Source organism: Pinus tabuliformis, chromosome 9 (genome assembly GCF_031772625.1).
Source record: "Pinus tabuliformis cultivar Carrire ecotype Pingquan chromosome 9, CPIR1, whole genome shotgun sequence".
NCBI lineage: Eukaryota > Viridiplantae > Streptophyta > Pinopsida > Pinales > Pinaceae > Pinus > Pinus tabuliformis.
The window spans coordinates 1,714,444,855-1,714,461,115 of NC_142307.1; positions in this window are offsets into that span (position 1 = coordinate 1,714,444,855).

Sequence of the window (16,261 nt, forward strand, 5' to 3'; positions counted from 1 at the left end):
ACACTTTTTTGAAGGAGAGGGGCATGTTGGGTCCCTATAATACTAGTGATTACCCCATTACTATTGCAGTTATACCCCTTATTAATATTGTTGTGCCCCTATTGCCCCCATATTGTTATTACTGTGCCCCATAGAATCCCTCTATTGTTATTTTTGTGGCTTTATATTATTATTATTAGGTCGGTTGGGTTATATTGTGACTCCTTAGACTCCTATATATAGAAAGGAGGTTTTGTCATTTGTATCATCAAAGAATTGTTCATTTATGTAATGTAAAGTAGGTTGCCCCCTCGAAGAGGCTGAATTCTAAGACATTGATCTATCTTTTCTATCTTTTCTTGAGCTGGTTTCATAACACATGGCATTTCGTACAAGTTCACTCTACTGAACTGATCTATAATTTAGCCTCCGTGGGATATTTAGAATAACTTTTTCTTGGAGAATCAAATATTGACCAGACTTGTGGTGTTAGAAAGAGGACTCAGAGTGATACCATAAGATGAAATTTTTGACCTTAAAGATCCTAAATTATAGAGATAAAATAGATTCAAAATCGTGCTCCTAAAAAGCGAAGAAAGAGGTGGGGTATTTTTAAAATTTTGCATAAGTTTGGTTTGAAACATTAGTTTGAAGTAATTAAAAAGGAATAGTGAAGCATAATTATCATTAATTAATGCCTTGAAGAAAGAAAATGGAAACGCCTAGTAAGCAACCTGAAATCTCTACCATGACTCATGAACAAGAGGAAGAAATGCAACATGATATATCAAAATTATGAGACCAAGTGCACCAAATTTCACCCTCACAAAAAGTAACAGAAGATAAGATGGATGGTTTAAAGAAAGGTGTGGAAGTGAAGATGAAGGGCATGGAAGCTAATATTGATGGCATGGAATCTAAGATGGATGGTTTGGAAGTAAACATTAAAGATTTGAGGAAAGACATGGAAAGTTTGAAAGGAGGTTTGACAAAGTTGCTTCAATAAATGCTTCCTAATGGCAACAAGGTAGTAAAGGAAAATCATGTTGAGAATAAAAGAAACGTTAATCATGATTCCATAGAATCTAATGTTGGATTGAAGGCCCACTATGTTCTGAAGATCGATATGAGGAAGTTTGATGGAAAGGATCCTGTAACATGGATACTACAGATGGAACAATATTTCAATCTCCATAATGTGAAAACACAGAAAAGGTACGAATTGCAACTTTATATCTAGAACATAATTAGTTTGTATGGTATCGATGGATTTTATCTCATAAACAAATTATCAGCTGGTCAATTTTTATGGAGGAAATGATAGCACATTATGAGGATACAAAAAGCAACACCTTCTTTAGCCAATTAATAAATCTCAAATAAAAGGTTTCAATGGTGGAGCACATTGAGGAATTCCAAAACTTGAATACAAGGGTAAAGAATATTCTAGAGGAGCATAGAATTGATGTGTTCATAGGGACTCTAAAGGATAACATCCAACATGAGGTTCATCTTTGGGAACCTGATTCATTGGAGAAGGCATTCAGGTTGCTAAGAAAAATTGAAAGAAAAATTATGGCAACGAGGAAGCCTACTACTCACAACTATAAATATGGAAGTGTTTCCTTCCCTAGCATTTCGCAACCTACAATGTTGACAGTAGAATAATTGAAAGAAAAAAGAGAAGAAGGGCTTTGTTACAGTTGTGATAGAAAATACACTAAACCTCATAAGTGTGCTGAGAAGAAATAATTTTACATAGATTGTGAAGAGGAGAAAGAAAAGGAATAAGAAAATTCAAAAGAAGATGATATACAACATGACAAATCTTCTAAAGAAAGAACAACAAGGTGTAATTTCACAATTATGTTCATTATAGGTTCCCACATCAAAATCATCTATTTCTACAGATCTCCAAAAATGTTTGGACAATCATTCATAGCTATTTCAGACTCCCAGATTCCTCCACCTTTTCGTGATCATGATCATGATAGTCATTTGATTCTAGGAAGCATTCCCTCAAACATTAGGCCTTCCATATATGCATATGCCAAAAAGAGTGAAATTGAATGTATGGTTGTAGAAATTCTATAGGTTGGTATAATTTAACCCAGTCAAAGTTATTTCTCTTCTCCAGTGGTATTGGTACACAAAAAGAATGGATCATGGTGTATGTTTCAGGATTATAGGGAGCTCAACAAGCTTACTATTAAAGATAAATTTCCCATTATTGATATCAGCAAAGTGTAGAGGAGAGATACAACCTGATCTGACCATGGCACCAATGAAACCATCCTCCGGATTATTCCATCCCAAGCCTTAAATATCACCTCTCAAGCAGGTGAAAAGGCATTCCATATATTGAAGGATGAGCATCTATTTAAAGAAACAAAGGTTTCCTATGACTGGGAGTGTAGGAGGCATAGGGAAACTCATACTTGATCTAGGGACCGAAAAGACTATAATTTCATTATCATATCTTCTTGATGTCATTAGGCCTTCCCATGAGGTGTATAAATACCATGAAAAATCAGTTGATTCAGTTAGGGCACAGGCTCCTATAGGTGGGATTTCAGTGAAACCCGTAAAACCCACCCAAAAAATAGGATATTATTTTATTTTTTCATATTTTAAATAATATACGCGGGTTCGGTATTATGGTACCCGTGTTTGTATATGCTCTTTAAAGGGAATACTCACATATGGAATTCAAAATATTTTTTTCAATAAATGATCAAGTCTGTATGGGAAAGGGCTTCCCACAACCATACCAGAGCATCAGAACTACATGAGTGTTGAATGATGATATAACAAAAGGCCATATATAGAATTAGCGTCCTTCAACTGATGGAGTTGAAGATTCAATTACATGCATTATTGGAAAAGACATACATAAGACCAAGTGTGTCTCCATGTGGAGCACCAGTGCTATTTCTGAAAAAGAAAGATGGAACATTGAGACTGTGAATAGATCATAGAGAACTAAATAATATGAGTATAAAAAATAAATATACCTTGCCAAGAATAGATGATTTATTCGATCAAGTTAGAGAGGCTTCTATATTCTCTAAAATTGATCGGAGATCGAGATATTATAAAATTAGGATCAACAATGCAGACATAGACAATACAACCTTTCACACCCATTATGGGCACTATGAATTTGTAGTACTCCCATTTGGGCTAACTAATGGACATACTACATTCATGGGACTCAGAAATAATGTACTAAGGCCATTTATAGATAAATTTATGATTTTATTTATAGATGATATTATGGTATACTCAAAGAGTAAGTAAGAGCATGATCAACATTTGAATATGGTCCTTCAAACTTTAAGAGACAATGAACTATATGCTAAATTTAGTAACAATTCATTCTAATAGCAACAAATTCATTGTCTAGGACATGTAATATCAGAAGAAGGAATTATTAAATATCCTAAGAAAATAAGAGCAATAATGGATTGGCCAACACCAAGAACGTGGAAAAATTCAGATCCTTTATGGGCATCACATGATATTATAGGAGATTTATAGATAGATTTTCTAAACTTGCATACCTAATCACTAATCTACAAAATAAGGTGATTGAATTTGACTGGAGTCAAAAGTGTCAAGATAGTTTTGACAAACTAAAACAACCTTTTACTAAAACTTCAATTCTAAAATTAGCTTATCCCAATAAGAAATTTATGGTATGTACACATGCAAGTAAGGAAGGAATAAGGGGAATTTTGATGGAGGATGGTCATGTTATTTTCTATTAGTCAAGAAAACTAAGAGAACATGAAAAGAATTATGTTACCCATGATCTAGAATTAGAAGCAATTATTCATGTATTCAAAATGTGGATACATTGTTTAATAGGGAGAAGATTTTATGTAATGATAGACAATGTTAGTGTCAAATACCTTTTTGATCAGCCTAATTTGAATGCTAGACACGAAATATGGTTAGCATTTATTAGTGAGTATGACTTTGAGATTACGCATGTCAAAGGAAAGGAAAAAAAAATAGCAAATTCCTTAAGAAAAAAACTTAATCAGATTTGTGCTACTTTAGCAATTGATTGGTCAACAAATTTGGTGGAAAGGTAAAAAACCTACAAATCATGATTTAGAATATCTGAAAATTAAAGAAATTTTGAAGACAATTGATAAAGTAGATGAGGAGAAAGATGATTTTTTAATTAAAATCTAAGATTTATTGAAGTTGGAATGAAAAGTTTACATACCTAATGGCATAAATCTAAATTGTTTTGTCTTAGAAGAGCTGCCTAAAATAACAACAATTGTTCATCCTCGTTACAAAAAATTGATCACTATATTAAGGAAAGATTTTTAATGGCCAAGTATGAAAAATGAGATAGTTGAATATATAGCAATCTATCTTGAATTCCATCAAGTTAAAGCGCCCCATCAACACCCTGCTCATTTTTTGCAACCACTACCCATTCCAGAATGGAGACGACAGACCATTTCAATGGATTCCATCACTAGGTTACCAAAAATAAGGAAACAACATGATTCCACCATAGTTGTGGTTGAAAAGCTTAGCAAAGAAACACATTTCATTTTAGTTAAATGTGCTTTTAAGGCCATAAACATTGGAGTGTTCTTCATCAAGGAAATTTTTATACTTCATGGGGTACCTAAGGTTGTTATTTCAGACAGAGATGTAAATTTCACCACCAAATTTTAGAAGGGATTATTTGAAAATATGCGAACTAAGTTCAAATTTAGCACATGCTATCATCCAAGTCAAACTGGTGGTCAAACAGGAATGACAATTCAAATATTATAGGACATGTTAAGGATGTATGTGAAAGACAAACAAACTAAATTGGAGGATTATTTGCATTTAGATAAATCTTCCCATAATAATGGATATCAAACCTCTTTAAAAATGAGTCCCTTTGAGGTTATGTATGGGAGAAGATGAAAAGTAGCTTTAAGATGAGATCATCTTGGAGATATATTGGTATTAGGACAAGACATGTTAAAGGAAATGGAAGAATAGTCAAGCAAGTTAATTATAATTTTAAAACAACCCAAGATATCTAGAAAAGAAATGTAGACCTAAAAAGAACTCAAAAGGAATTCAATGTGGGATATCTTGTGTACCTGAAGGTCAAGCCTAAAGGAGTACACTCAGACTTGGTAGTTGTGCTAAGTTATCTCCTAGATATTATGGGCCCTTTGAAGCATCACCCATGATTTGGAATTAGAAGCAACTATTGATGTATTCAAAATGTGGATACATTGTTTAATAGGGAGAAGATTTTAGGTAAGGATGGACAATGTTAGTCCAAAACACCTTCTTGATCATCCTAATTTCAATGCTGCACAAGAAATATGGTTAGCATTTATTAGTGAGTATGACTTTGAGATTACGCATATCAAAGGAAAGGAAAAGAACAGAAAATTCCTTAAGAAAAAACTTAATCAGATTTGTGCTACTTTAGCAATCGATTGGTCAAAAAATTTGGTGGAAAAGGTGAAAACCCTACCAATAATGATTTAGAATATTTGAAAATTAAAGAAAAAGTGAAGACAATAGATAAAGTAGATGAGGAGAAAGATGATTTTTTAATTAAAATCTAAGATTTATTGCAGTTGGAATGAAAAATTTACATACCTAATGGCATAAATCTGAATTTTTTTGTCTTAGATGAGGTGCATAAAATAACAACAATTGTTCATCCTGGTTAAAAAAATGATCACTATATTAAGGAAAGGTTTTTATTGCTCAAATATGAAAAAAGAGATAGTTGAATATATAGCAAGCTATCTTTAATTCTATCAAGTTAAATCGCCCCATCAACACCCTTCTCGTTTGTTGCAACCACTACCCATTCCAGAATGGAGGTGGGAGACCATTTCAATGGATTCGATCATCAGGTTACCAAAAACAAGGAAACAACATAATTCCATTATGGTTGTGGTTGACAAGCTTAGTAAAGAAACACATTTCATTTTAGTTAAATGTACTTTTAAGGCCATAAACATTGGAGAGTTCTTCATAAAGGAAATTTTTAGACTTCATGGGGTACCTAAGGTTGTTATTTCAGATAGAGATGCAAATTTCACCACCATATTTTAGAAGGGATTATTTGAAAATATGGGAACTAAGTTCAAATTTAGCACATGCTATCATCCGAGTCAAATCGGTGGTCAAACACAAATGACCAATCAAATATTATAAAACATGTTAAGGATGTGTCTGAAAGACAAACAAACTAAATGGGAGGATTATTTTCATTTAGCTAAATCTTCCCATAATAATGGATATCAAACCTCTTTAAAAATGAGTCCCTTTGAAGTTATGTATGGGAGAAGATGAAATGCAGCTTAAAGATGAGATCATCCTAGAGATATATTGCTATTAGAACAAGGAATGTTAAAGGAAATGGAAAAATAGTCAAGCAAGTTAATCATAATTTTGAAGCAACCCAAGATATCTAGAAGAGAAATGTAGACCTAAAATGAAGTCAGAAGGAATTCAATGTGGGATATAATGTGTACTTGAAGGTCAAGCCTAAGAAGAGTACACTTAGACTTGGTAGTTGTGCTAAGTTATCTCGTGTATATTATAAGCCCTTTGAAGCATTAGCTAGAGGTGGACCTATTTCTTATCAACTATACCTACCAACCAATATTAAGATTCATAATGAATTCCTTGTTTCATTATTGAAGATGTATGCACATCATCCATCTCATGTAATTGAATGACATGCTGTATAGGAAGAACAAGAGGGAAAGTTTCTAGTAGAACCACTGCATATTCTAGACCAAAAGACAGTTACACTCTTGAATAGAGATTTAGTGCAGTTGAAGGTTCTTTCACTCCATAGAAGGAAACCTGGGAGCTAGAGGATGTTTTCAAGGAAGATTATCCTTCTATGTTTTGAGAAAAAAAATCTGAAATGATTTCCAAGAAGAAAGTATTGATTGGGACACCGGGATGATGTCAAATTTAAGTTGGGGAGGATGTGATATTGCTCAAATTAATTATTTTATTGTTAATTAAATGTGCATAAGTTTAATGTTAATTAATTATGCTACATTAAAGGATAAATAAATAGTTAATCACTAATAATTTTGTTGAAGATAAATGTTTGTAAAGTTGTAACTATGATTTATTTTATAAATAAAAACAAAAATGAGAAATTAATTGTTAAGTACAGATGGATGAAAGGGGAAAATTGATGCAGTTTTATTTTCGAAATTATTATTATCCATCAACAAGTCCTACGAACCTAATCTGGGTGATTAGATTTTATTATGAAATTATGATATTGGCCGATTAAATGTTTCCTAGAAGATAAAGAGTTATCTTAAAAAGTGGGAAACAAGAGATCATTAATGAGAAGTTAACTATCTGCCACCTGTTGGTGAGGTGGAGGCAGTTAATAACAACCCAAAGAGTTGTAGACGAATATTGCTTATGTGCTTTTATTGGCTTCTGTCTGACAATTTTCTGAGAGAAGAATTAGATAGATTGAAGCTAAGTAGTAAGTAACAAACTAAAGAGGAATGGTAGGCCTAACATTGCTCAGGGGGACCAACAAATGTTGAGTTAAGGTTGGGAAGGTACAAATACTTGATTTTTAATTTCCCATGAAAAAAAATTCAATTCAATTCGTCTAACTCTTTTATTTCCTCATTAATATTCAAATGGATATTGTTCATATGTTCTTTGTCTAGTTTTTATATTTCATCAGTTAAAATTAGGAATGGAAAGTAGAATTGAAAGGTTACTAAGACTGAGCACTAAGTACCTTTATGTCTTACTTTTGAACAATATTAGTAATTATGGAAAGAGAAATTATATGACATAAAAGAACATTAGTTTCTTTCCCCAAACATTTACCAGTACCCAATGGAAGGATACCCAATCTTAGATCTCAAATCTACCACTTGTTGGCCTTCTTGATTGATCTTTCATCCATTTTGAAACTAGAACCAATAGACCTCTTACCTCATAAGAAACTGACTTTTTTTGTCACTACAACTGCTCACTAAAGCCACCGCAGAAACACTTTCAAAAATCCATAATTACTTATGCAAACACCTTCAAGAATCTCTAATTACTGATACAAAAAACCACCACCTTCATCCATCTATCATTACTAAACAAATCACCAAACTCTATACACCAACATAATCAACCCAAAGTACCAATGCATTATATGCATCTCTGAAGCACCTTTTAGATACCAAGATTGGTCTATATTTCACCCTTGATGTATACCACCATCATGCATCATGATGCAGCAACAACTCTCACGCACACTTTACAAATATATGTTGCTATTTTACAATCTACTACACTTTTCCATCACTTTTGTGCTCAAATTCTTCTTTTAAATAATTCTGAACTCATATTTTTGGTATTGAACTTGAATTATCTTTCTCTTTAAACTACTACAAGGTTTTTCTTGTTTTTCCTTTGTATTGGTCAAGTTGGTCCTCTAAATCTAATTTTCATGTTATATTAAGGTCCTATACAAATATAAACCTTTTCCATGTGTTTTTATGCTAATTTCAGTTAATTTTGGCCTTTTTACATCTTTATTTGAGGTTATCTAAATTTAGTGACCTTCCAAATTTTGCCAAGATTGCCAAACCTACCGCCTTCACCATAACTCTACCAAAATTGTGTCTTAATAGTTAGTTCCACCATGAAAAACCTCCAAAAATAGTTTCCCACTCATCCATGCTGCTATCAAAACTCCAAGTTGTTATGCCAAAAATCCCTTTTAACAGTAAGTCCGGTAAAAATTAATAGTGTGTATCTACCACTTAATTTCTTTTAATGCTCTTGCAACTCCAAGTCATTCCTTCCTGCCAAATAATGTTTCCAATCACCTAACCATGCCAGGCCTTAAGGCCTTTTAACATATCACCGCCACTAAAACTAACCTTACTGCTAAATAAATATTCCCTGAGCCTTTTTCTTTTACAACGTGAATGCTACTGAAATCCACCTATTTTATCATCATGTTACCGGGTCCTGTGACTAGCAATAAGAACTTAGGTACTAAGCCCTTTAGGGTTTTTTCGGGGGCTTATTTCCCTCTCTAAATGATTTTCACCCTTGTTTCTCTACTCCATATGCCTTTATGTTAGTGCTAATGTCAAAGCTCCCTATCTCGGTGCCTCCATATAATTATTTCAAAAAATACTTATGAGGGTTTTGATCTCTGGATTTTTTCGTGTCTAGGGTGACTTCATGTTAATGTCATCAACGCCACATGTTGATTTGTGATAGCTCCATGTGTCACCCATATATGGGCCTTTTCGATACCTGAAAACATAACAACTGCTTGCCACATGTCTACCTCCCAATGGGTGGTTGCTAACATCACCTACGTCTAATGCTACCACTTGTCCTATCAAAATAGAGAGAAAGGGTCCTTTTATCCTTTATTTTGCAAACAATTGAGGGTCCCACACAATACCATAGTGGTATCGAAAACCACACTCGGGACCACCATCAGTGGTTTCTGAAATTAGGCAAAGTGCACGTGGAGTAACTATGAGTTGTAGATCACAACTTTTGAAAGCACCTTCAAGGACCACCTTGTTTGTTAATGTTCATAAAACTTTGTGTCGTCGCTCACCACTAGATATGTTGGAGTTGATTTGCATTGTAGATTTAGTTCGACCATTATGTGCGTATAGGACCACTACTCTTGATGTTATGTGTCGTCGATTGGTTGAGAGTTGATTTGCACTGATGATTTTGATTGAATGTCATCCACCCAAGGGATCACCTCCACCATTCTATGCATTGGATAAAACTCTTTCTCATGTTTTTTAGTCAGTTAAAAATCCTTGCTAGCCTACCACCCCATCACCCTTATGCATTTGTAAATATCTACGTGGTTCCAAGATTCCAAGTTTCCAAGGTTATAGGATTTCGAGCATGGTACTCTGTGCCACTCTATTTCCACTTTGTTATGGGCTTTCAAGACACCCTTGGGTCTAGCATCGGTGGTTTCTAAAATTAGGGAGAGTTCCCCTAGAATAACGGAGTTGTAGATCAAAACATTTGGAACGACCTTATTCATTAACATTTAGAAAAATTTGTGTCATCGCTCACCACTGGATATGTTGGAGTTGATCTGCACTTTCAATTTGGTTTGACCATTATGTGTGTACAGGAACACTACTCTCAAAGTTATGTGCCACTGATTGGTTGAGAGTTGATCCATGTCAATGATTGTGGTTGATTGTAATGCACCTAAGGGATCACTTCCACCATTCTATCTGTTGGAAAAAACTCTTTCTCCTGTTGTTTAGTCATCTAACAATCCCCACCAAACTGCTACCCTGACGTCCCTTATGCAATAGTAAATAGTTATGGGGTTCCTGGTTTTTAGGTTTCCAAGGTTTTAGGCTTTTGGTCCTAGTACTCTGTGCCACTTTGTTTCCACCGTGTTATGGGCTTCCAAGACTTCTCAGGTAGGCCCACTACCACTTATCCACTATTGTGTGTTGATAATAGTGTTTCCTTGCTAGCGCACTCCACCTAACTCCTTCCATTGGTGGTTTTTCACCTCTCGGGTATAGCCCGCTTAACACATTCGATATGCTAAACTAGAACCTAGATGCCCTGGTGCATGAAGCTTTTGGGAACTAATTTTCTCAAGAGTTTCAGGATTCCAGGGTTCCAGGATTTTGACTTTTGTAGGCCCAACTTTGACTACCTCTTTCTTTTGATCCAGGATGCCATTTGCAGACTTATTTATACTATTGGAAAGCTTTTCCAGAGCACTTTCCATTTGATTAGGCTTGATTTATTCATTGATATCACTTGATAAATGAAAAATGGCTTCAGACTCTTTGTTATTCTTTGATCCTTGACCTCTCTTCTCGTGCTTGGAACTTATTCTTTTGAGGCACCTGTGCCACCTCCTCACATCATTTTCAACCATGTTCTTAATGGACACCTCGTTGACATCAGGCACTATCCTGTTGACATAAATGAAAACATATTTCCAATAATGGGGTTAATAGATTTTTCATTTTTATAATTTTGTCATGTATTAATCTTTCAGAGACAAGTTAATGAAGATCATTTTGATTCCAAATTTTGAGTAAATATTATAGTATGTGTAGTTTCTTTCATTATGTATTTATTTTTCCATGTCATATTTTCTTTTACTAAGAGTGATGTATGAAGCAACAAAATTTTGATTTTTCTTATGAGAAATTAACATGTCTAAGGGATTACATATTTATCTATGTAGTTGTTAGCTCAACATGGTAGATGTGTTTTAAGAACATGCATTATTAGTAATCCATACTTTTAAAAATACATTCGCATGCCTTGTTTCATGACATATTTCATCATTTAATTCAGAGGTTTAGATCTTAAATTATTTTTTTATTAATTTTTAACCTTTCCTCTTCTAAGTTTTCCTCTTTCCATCTCACAAATTTTGAGGTTAGAAACCCTAAAATGTTGGCCATTATAATTTTGAGCGTTTAGTCTTTGATTTGGAATTATTCATTGTATTTTATATATCTAAACTCCAGCCAATATTTCAAAATAAAAATAAAAGTCATAATGATAAAGATTCCTAGGCATTGACTCCCTACAACCATGAGTTTTCTCCAACATTACAACATCAAATTAGTGTAGTTCTATGGAATAGAAAAATGAAGCTATGTTTCCCTAGTATATCATAAAAAAATATCTATTTCATAATGGATAACAATATTTAAACATGGAACATTTGTTCTTTATCATGCATGTGTCCAAACTATGATTAAATATTTCACTAGATAATTAACCCTACTTACATAAAATTGATGAAGAAGTATAGAAAGGCCAATTATCATATTATATGTTTTTTCCTTGAACTTATATTATTTTTCATTAGTTCTTTCCCCTATTTTTGGTTACATACCAAAATGATTATCCCTTATTTTATATACTCAGATAAGTTCAAACCTTCAATTGTATATTCCTTATTTGAACAAGTAGATTTATCTTCTTATTACATTTCTTATCTTGATTTGGTTACTCGATCTGACCCATATAAAAAAAAATGATGTTTATATCATAATTTTTCCTCAACGTGTTATATTATGTAAGGTTGTAGATAAAAAAAGTTGATTTACCATATCTTATAGTAACTACTTTGCCTTGCAATCAACTTACTAAAGTTTAGTTTAGAATTAGGGAAATTTAGAGTTAGGTTTAAGGGGAAATAAAAATTAGAAAAGTGAATTAAATGGGAGCTTTGAAATTTTGGAGTTTTATAATTATGTAATGTATTAATCTCTTCGAGACAAGTTAATGAAGATCAATTTGATTCCAAATTTTGAGTAAAGTTGAAGTCTGTGTATTGTCTTTCTTTATGTCTTTATTATTTCATGTCATATTTTCTTCTGCTAAAATAGATGTATGAAGTAACATAATTCTGGTTTTTCTTATGAAAAATTTCCATGTTTCTAGGATTACATATTTACCTATGCAGTTGTTAATTCTATATGGCACTTATGATTTAAGAACATGCATTATTAGTGCTTCATATTTTCATAAATACAAAAAAATACCTTGTTTCTTGATCTAGTTCATCATTTCATTCTCATATTTACATCTTAAATTCTCTTTTTCCTAAATTTTAACATTGTATCTTCTAAGATTTCCTCTTACCATCTCAGAAATTTTGAGGTCTAGGACTCTCAAGTGTTGGCCATTCTCATTATGAGTGTTGAGTCTTTGATTTAGAATTATTCATTGCATTTTATATAGCTCAACTTCACCAATATTTCCTTTTTATATTTTTTCATAATGATAAATATGCATGGGCATTGATTGCATATAGCCAAGAGTTGCCACCACAGTTACCAAAAAAAACATTTATTAAATCAAGGAGGAATTTCTATCCCATGAATCATAGTTTAGACTCATGTTTTTAGGTAACCTTCAAGTACAATTTGAAGATCAAAATACTCAATATATGTTGAAATGAAAAAGTTTGATGGATCTAATCCCATGGGTGAGAAAAATGAAACACCATTTCTTTATCCATGGCATTAACAAAAACATACACAAGTTAAAATTGAGATTCTTATATTTGGATGTTGAATGTTGGTAGTGGTAGGAGTGGTATTGAAATAGTATACAGGATAAATGAACTACACCTAGTTTGTGCAAATTCTTTCTCTTTATCCAAAACATGACATTCACTATTGTAGATGAACGAAAAAATTATGTCAAGTAGGTATAATTATGGACTATTTTACCACCTTTGAGAAATTTTCAATCCATATAGATGACCTATATAATTCAGTTATTAAAAAATATTTCACCAATGGTCTCAAGGAATCTATTCAATCACACATTATCACTTAGCACCTAAGCATGTGTTTGGAATCTTATGATAGAGATAAATAAGTTGATATAGTCACCCAACTCATAACTAGTGTATATTGACAAGTTATCTCCCAAAGAGATGGAGGAATGTCAATTTCTCCATCTTTTGAATAAATGTTATAACTCATATTTCATAGGGAACAATTGTAAAAAATAAATTTATTTATAATGTATGTATCTCCATATGAATACTCAGAGGACATTCCCATTTAGAATCTTCTTGATCCAACTTGGAAAACACTGTTGGCATTATGAGACAAGTGTTGTCCTTGATGGAAAAATCACACAGATGACAGATCATAGTGCAGCAGGTCAGTAGAAAAGAATTGATGATCAGACTACAAAGAATGAAGAAGAAGAGTATATATGTAGGCTCAGAGTATATACGCAGGTTCACTATATACCAAGTAGCGTATACACACAGGTCATACACAGGTTCACTATGTACCAAGTCGCGTATATACGCAGGTTCACTATATACCAAGTAGGGTATACACACAGGTTATACACACAGGTTCATATATACAAAGAAGCGTATACACGCAGGATTTCTGATCAAAAGTTGCATATGCGTATGCACACACTTTCATGAACGGAAAAGTGCATACATGTGGGAAAGCTTATTCTTGGGTCCGTGGTATTTAGACCTATGGTTTTGGTCCTTGGTATTGCGTCTGAAGTATTGAACCCAGGTATTGGGTCCCTAGTATTGGTTCTCAATGGTTTTGGACCATGGTATTGAGTAAGGCATAAGACTATAAAAGGAGAAGAAGATCATTAGGCAAATGCATTGAGAAAGTCTTGAATATCTGATGAAGTATGAGATCCAGTATGCAGGTTATGGGTTTATGATGCATTGCTTGATCTGAGCTAAGGAGGAACCTCACCAATTGATGGAGAACAAGATCTAAGGATAGATCGGGATCAAATGGTTTGAAATAAACTATTTCTATATGGTTGATTATGCTTATTCTAGATATGTATACTGACGCATGTAATGTTCTGAATTGAGTATAATTTATGTTTGAGATAGCCGCAAGTCATGATTGAATATTTATAGATCTGTACACGGGTTGGCTTTGGTGAAAGAGCGTATATACGCAGGTTCGATTCATCGTAGTAGCGTATACATTATGAAGTATGATGTTTAAAGTTGCAGTTGGGTCTGATTGTTATTGCAGAGTTTTGTTGTCTGCTATGTGTTCTGGTGACTGTGTTGTTGATAGGGTTTCAGTGTTTGAGTGATTCAGAAATTGATGATGCTAGTATTGATTGTTTTGGGCTTCAATGATATTTATGGGTCCAGTATGAAAATTGGATGAAATGTGGCCCTTCAGATTATAGTGTTGTGATTCAGGAGTATCCAGTTTGAAAATGTATGAAATGTGGTCCCTGGAGGATGAAAGGAGATTGTAGGCCAATGCCTACATAATAGTACATCAGCTAGTACAAGAGCAAAGGTGGTGGTAGCTCCCTTCCAGTAGCAGCTAGAGAACGAGTGAAGATTGGAGCATTCAGTAGGCAGGCACCTATGTACTAGTAAATGGATCAGCTAGTACACGAGCTAAGGGGGTTGTAGCTCCCATCTAGGAGAGTCTGGAAAACGAGAGAGGGTTGTAGCCCTCTGCAGGTAGAAGCATGCGTACTGGTATAAGACTGCACCAGTACAGAACTATTGTGAAATGAAGTTTCTTATTAAAAGAAGATAGAGATGACTTGCAGCACGTGGTTTTCACCCACATTGGGTTTCCACCTTATATCATGGTGTTCATGTGTGCTTCTTGTGTGTGAAGATCTGTTCTGTTTTACTGCACCTACTTACTGTACATATGGTTAATGAAGTTCTAATGCACTAACTAAAGATCAACATTTAATGGATTAAATGAATCATAAGTATTCTGGATATATGCTAGTTGCATTAGACACAGTTGCGTATACATGCGGGTTCCCTTAATTGAAGTATCGTATATGTATCTAAGTATGGAAATGAAAAAGTTTAATTGATTTGATAATACTGATTCACCCCCCCTCTCAGTATTATTTCCAACAATTGGTATCAGAGCAGGTCCCTTGGTAGAAGGTTGATCGCTTGAAGGAGATCCATAGAACAATGGGAAAGAAGCTTAAGAAGAAAGCACCTAAGAAGAAGACATCTCAGAAGAACTATGACAGTGGGAGCATCGATTGGGGAATATGTGGAAGAAGCACTTCAGATTCAGAATCACTTCAGAATGAAGATGAACAAGATCTATCAAGTATGAATTTGTTATCCTCTGGTATCCATCCATGTGAAGATGATGAAAGTGATAGCGAAACAACTGAATTTTCTCTTATGGGTGAGCAAGAAAGATATCAAATAGAGGCAGAATTCAAAAGGCTTACAGACAAAATTAGAGATCAACAAGATCTATTGAACGAAAGGGAATGTGCTTTCAAAGAAGAAGCTACCAAACTAAAAGTTCAATTAGAGGAAGGAAACAAGGTAAGGAAGGTATTCAGGGACAAGGTGTTTCTATGTCAAAAATTGCAGGATGAAGTGACATCATTAAGAAATGAAGTCAATGAAAGGAGCACAACAATCAAGAAACTCAGAGATAGATCCAGTTATTATGAAAGGCTTGAAGCTACGATCCTCTCGCTAAAGGAAGATCTTGAAGAATCAAAAGGCGGAATAAAGATCTACACCAAGCTCTTGAAAAACAAGAAAATGAAGTTCTTGAACTAAGACATCAGTTAGAAGAAGGAAGAAATGTTGAAGAAAACATGAAGAAGCAGTATCTTGAAAAGGAAGAGCAACTTTAGGTTGAGGTAAATATTCTAAAAGATAAATTAGAGGAAAAATATAAGCTCTTACGATTTCAAGATAGTAATAAGATGTTGGATG